This window comes from Cynara cardunculus (genome assembly GCF_001531365.2).
Source record: "Cynara cardunculus var. scolymus isolate 2C chromosome LG 13, CcrdV1, whole genome shotgun sequence".
Classification (NCBI taxonomy): Eukaryota; Viridiplantae; Streptophyta; class Magnoliopsida; order Asterales; family Asteraceae; genus Cynara; species Cynara cardunculus.
In genome coordinates this window covers 11,768,303-11,774,881 of record NC_037540.1, presented here as the reverse complement: position 1 = coordinate 11,774,881, position 6,579 = coordinate 11,768,303, and positions in this window count along the sequence as shown.

The following is a 6,579-nucleotide window of genomic DNA, read 5'->3' as shown; positions in this document are numbered from 1 at the left end:
CTGTGAAGGTTACCTTCACAGCATTTTGCTGTGAAGTTTCAAGTGTAAAAAGATGGTGTCACGGGTCTCACGAAAACATGCTGGTCTCACGTGATCCCAAGTATATATATATATATATATATATATATATATATATATATATATATATATATATAAAGAAAGAAAGAGGGGATGCATAAACACACCTTTACACACACATGTATTTTGAATTTGTAAACAAACAATCTGTTATTTGATATAAAACATTTGTTAAATAAAATTGTACATATGATAATTAATCAATGTTACTTATAACAATCTGATATGTTTGCTATCATAAAGCAATTATAGTAATTTACATATATGATGACATATGCACTCGTTATATATATATATATATCCATACAATACAACATGATTCTAAGGCCAAGAACTTTAGCCCTCAATCATGCTTCCTGCTTCATTTCATTACTCGTCCCTCCAATTTTTGTTTTTATAAAATTCAAGTTGAATGTTGCCTAATTGACCTCAGATTTGGGTAGAAGATCATATTAGTATATAACTGATCATTTTTATCATGTATTTGAGCACATACGTTTATCAATCATCTAGTTTTATGAAGTTTAAATATGGAGTTTTAAAAAATAAGTAGCCATTAATTTAATTTTAACAATGAGTAAATGTCTTATAATATAGTAATAATAACTCCTATTTTATCAATTTTTTGCGTACTTTTAACTCAAAAATAGTGAAAGAACGATTATTACAACTCACCAAAGACTCTCTTCGAACATGTATTTGGCTTCTCTTGTCTTTCATTTATTTAGTTGGCAAAGTGTATGAGTTTGTATAGATACATATAGAAATACTTAGAATGAAAAATGAGTGGAGTGAAAGCAATAATAACAATCATGGCTTGTTTTTAGTTACAATCACTCAAATAAAAATGAAAGATAAAGAGAAGGTGGTTGTACAACATCAAAAAAGAAAGTAGATTTATTAACTTAATCCAACACCAACCCCTCCTCAAACCATGTTTCCTTGAAAATAAAGCAACATAAAAAAAATAGCAAGGTTGTTTACCAAACACTTACTTGGTAAGTGCTTATCAGTAAAATTTAACACTATTATTTACTTAACGGGTAAGATTTTCGTCCATTAAGAACGACATTGTATACAATAATTTATCCGGTAAGCGTTTACCATGGTAAGAGTCATCTCCCTCACTTAATGGGTAAAACTCTTGGTCCTTGTCTCGCTGTTACTGGGTAAGATTCTTGGTCCTTACTATATTCATCCAATGAGGTAATGTGCCTTGGTAAGCGCTTACCCGGATAAGCGTTTGGTAAATGGCCCCTAACTTGGTAAATTTGAAATATCTCAAGAGAAATATAATGTTGTAACTTATAATAAGCACTAGTGAAATAGCAAATTTTGAAGCTTTACCCATAAAAGAGTTACAATAACACAATTGTTTTGACTAATACCGTAATTTTTGTATCTATTCTTTAAAGCATGAAATGAGTATCGAGCCCAAATGTGGTTTTAGAAAAATGTGACAACTCGTCACACATTGATAGGAAAAGTAGATTGGTGAGTTCTTTATAAGCTCAAAGTGGTAAGTTACCAACAACTTTCAGAATGATTTTAAGTTGAATATGAAATTATTGGATTAACTCGTTACTTTGGGCTTTAAGGTGTTAAAGAAGTAAGCCTAAAGTTGTATCCTCTTAAGAGGTATTTGGTTCATTGGATTTTGAAAGAATTGGAATGGATAACTCTTTTGACCAAATTCCAAATCCAATGTTAGGTTCATATAATTAAAATATAGAAATCCTTTTAAATTCTATTGAATTTCACAAATTAATGAATTCATCATTTATTGACATAAGTGAAGGAGGTGAATTTCTTTTCTTTGCATCTATTTAACCAATATGGCCCACCCCCTGTCCTAACCACGACCATCTTACTACTGTCGTTGTCACGCCCCCACCCTTAACCCTCCACCACCACACCACTATTGTTGCATTCACAACCGTCACCCACCCCACACCCAACCCCAACCCCTACCCCTAACCGACCATTGACCACCATGCTATTATTGTTGTCATCATAGCTGTCACCCCCATGTGGGGGAGGTAGGTGCGAGGGTGGAGATGTGGCAGGAGAAAGGAGTGGGTTTTGGAAGTGAGTCATGATAGTGGGGCGTGGCTGGGATGGTAGCTATAACGATGACAGTAGTGACATGATGATTCGTAGAGTGGGGGCGAGGTAGGGTAGGTGTGGAGTGGCGGCTATGACGGTGACAGTCTGACTCGGTGGTATTGGTGGTGAGTGGGACAGGTGGGATCGTGTGTGAGGTGGGGTGGTAGTTGTGACCCCTTGCCACCACTTACCAATAGGCCACATTTGTCGTGATCAGAACTGTCACTCCCACCCTCCTTCAAACAAAGATGGAGATTTCAATTCTTCTGAGAGATTTCATGTAAAATTCTTACCAATCAAATACGTGGTCAAATTTTAACCCAATTCATTTAAATCAAGTTCATTTGATGGATCCAATTCCACCAACCAAACGTCCTTATATGTGATCGCAGTTTTATAATATAAAACTAGAAACCTAATTTCGTAGCATGGTTCAATAAAAAAAATTTACAAACCATAAACCATACAACATTGACATTCCTTTCAGTAAGAATATATTAATATCATATGTAATGCAGATAAATCCAACACATAAAACTAACTTGAGGACCAAAATCATTGATCACAAGAGTTACCAATCTCATTTTCGGCATCTGAAAAATCAAATACACATAATATTACTCAAATAATACTTTTTATGCATACGTTGTATTGCTAAATACATTTTACACGACTATATACGAATTCTCGTAGCCAAAATATGTTTTTTTATATTTTTTGTTAAATCAGAAAGTAACATAAATATTCAAAATATCAAATTCAAAATAAAAATTTTAGGACCATGATACACTAAATAAAATAAAATAAAAACTAGGTCAAACCACATGTCTAAGGGGTCATCTACAAAATGCCTATCTTTATTTGCAAGAATCAACACCTCCACTTACTTTAACGGATAACATTCTTGGACATCAAAATGTATTGTTGGTAAGCGTCTATCACCCAGTAAATGTTTACCGGATAAGGATCAAGAATTGACCCAATAAATACTTACTCAACAAGCCTTTGATAAGTGACCCGTGAATGTCCAAAAATCTCAAGCAAAGCACAATTTCATAAAGGGCCTTAAGTTTTTTCATATAAAAGCATAATTGTATGAAAATAGTGTCAATATGCCATTTAATAAAGTGTAGGGTTTTTATGGAAACTATTAAAGACCGAAGATTAGACCAAAAATTGCATTTTATTAAGAGGTCATTTACCAAATACTTATCCAGGTAAGTATTTATCGGCAAAATTCAACACTATTAATTACTTACTGGGTAAGATTTTAGTTCACTAAAACGGTATTGTATGCAACAATATATCTGGTGAGCGTCCTTGCCTACTACTTTTACGGTGTATATTCATCCAATAAGGTAATATTTACTTGATAAGCACTTATACAAGTAAACGTTTGATAAACGGTCTTTAAATGTAAGGATCGATTGATGCAATATATTGGACATATTTAAAGTTCATGGACTTATTTATAAATTCTAAAAGTAGTAATAAATATAAAACATGCGGGCCGTATATCAGGTCAAAATTTTTGTCCGTCCTACAGCCGGCAGCCCTACCTGAGCCCAACTAGCATAAGGCCCAAACGCCTGGTTCCAATTTCCAAACTTCCAATTTCTTACATGATTCTATTTAGTGATGGCCAAAAATGGGTCCCAAGCTGGGTCCGACCCGTCCCAAGATTTCTCATAACCGTGTAATCAGTCTCGGTCAAATAGATGAAGGCCGGTCAGACTATTTTATAACCGGTTACGGGCTGCCGGTCCCGGTCCCACCCTTAAAAAATTGGTTTTAAAAAAAAATAATGATATATATTTTTAAGACATTATTAAATTTGTTGTATGGGTCACTCAAATACATTTTAAAAATACATTTTATTACGAGAATTGTGAACTTTTTTGCAAATTGAGAAGTTGGTATATAAACCTCTCAACCTTGTTACATATTTATAGTGTTTAGAGGCCAAAAAATACGAAAAAAAAGGGGGGTTAAAAATAGCTAGTTAACAACTATATTTAAAAAAACGGTCGTTTTTTAATATTTCGGGCCGGGCCATAAGTGGTCCCGGTTGGTCCCGATCTCACAAATCCGACAAAAACCATAACCAGTCCTCCGACGGTTTCGAGCCGTGCCGGTTTGGCCATCACTAATTCTACTTATACCTGCAGAGATGGCTAAATTAGGCTCAGTCTCATTTTAAACCTATTAAAATTAGTTATGATTCAAATTTTAATAAATCGATTAGGAAAATCAAACGGTAGGGCCCAATGGTGGCAATTGGCACTTGGCCACTTGATATTATGGAGAATAGTCAACGATGAGATAGTAAATGAGAGCGATGTTGTTGGGTGTGAAGAATTTGAATTGCGTAAAGTTTAGGAATAGTAAAATTTATCTAGGTGTTTTAGTTCAAAGCATTTCAAGCCGGTTACATATAGTTTTTTAGATTAAAAAAATTTGTAGGTGACCAACATTTATAAGTTCAATGGTTTACTTATCTATACTATATTATAAAGTATTTAGCAAAAACTCTTAAAACTCATTTTTATACTTGAAGTTTTGTATATTAATGCATATTACTTAAAATTTAAAATTGCAAGTAAAGTGTGCGTAAGTACAACTTATTAAATGTAACTCACCAAACCACAAATTGCATGTAGCACATATTTCATACAAAAGAAATACATGATATTATCTCATTCAGGTCCCTTTGTACAAGAATCTATTATAACCAAATACAAGGTCCAAAAATTCAAATATATTTCTTGTACTAATCAATCAAAACTGTACATCAAGACAGATCTTCATATAGAAATGCATATAGGAAAATATCAAATTTTCCCTTTTTCCTTACCGTCCGAACTTCCTGCAATACATAGTTAAAATCACAAAACGAAGGTTAGACCGAAAGGTCTAGTAAGATACCCTATTTATGATATTGTAGGGTGAAAATCACCAAAACCTTTATGAAAAACTATTCATATATATAACAAATATATGAACGAATAGGAACAAAATACCAAATCTTTTCCACTTTTCAAGCTAAGCATTAAGCTATTCAAATATTATACCTTTGAACCAGTCAGGTTTCATATAATGCCACTTTTAAACCTTTTTCTAATCAAAGAAGGTTTATATAAAGTTTCAGGCCAAACCTGATGTTTTCTCCTCAATAACATTCAGACTATGATTTCCAATAAGAACCTTGATCCTAAATCCTTAAATCACAAAGAAATAAAGATTCCAGACCACGGTAGTCTTAAGGGATTTAATATAAAGAGTTATATCATACAACACACATACAAATGCCACCCTTATATCAAATGTACACCTCTCCTTGATATGCCACCCTTATCTCATGGTACACATCTCCTTGATATGCCACCCTATGGTACACCTCTCCTTGATATGTCACCCTTATTTCCTCATCAAAATATGTCACAAAAATAATTCCAAATAGACCGCAGCCATTGAAATTATTATCAATTCAAAATTATTTATATCAAATCTCTATTTTATGATAAAATAACAATTTTTATCAATCAAGCACAACGCACAATACAAATCCGGTCAACATAGACTTGGCCGGACTTCATCTCCGGTCAAGTCTTAGCCAGTTTACCAAATCCGGACAACTCATCGCCCAAGGCTTGTCCGATTTAACACTTACAAATAAATTTCATCTTTTGTCCGGATAAAAAGTCCGGACAATACATCGTTCAAAGCTTGACCGATTTAAAAATAATTCGGTCACCACATGGTCGTATTCCTACTTCTCCATTCAAAATGTTAACCATTCTTATCATTCATAACTCACTCAAAGCTTAACCGGTTTAAAACTAAACCGTTTAACGTTTGATCGGTTTAAGGTTTAATCGTCCAACCCTTGTCCGATTTAAACTTAATCCGGTCAGCCTTTGTCCGGATAAAACCCTTAAACAATTAACTGATTTCTTTCCAATAATAAATAACATTCAAATAAAACTAGTAACAAGTTTTATGCAAAAAGGTTTAGAAATCACTCACCTTATCAAGCCTTTTGAAAACAACCTTCTTGAAATCAGATACTTGAAATCCGGTCAACTTAAATCGCACAAATGTTTCTCACAATTAGCAGCCGGAAATACAAATGGAGGTTGAACCTTCTTTTATACCTTTCCAAAACAGGAAAGGTCGGCGGAAAGGTCGGCTACATGCATACACACACATACCATCCACTCATATAACATGCATGTATGTATATATATATATATATATATATATATATATAATTTCTAGATATACACATAATCACTTACATGCATCTATATCATGCACATAATTTCCATACACTAGCATGATCAAATAAACCAAATTTATCATGCTATCACGTAATCATTTAATCAGATAATCACG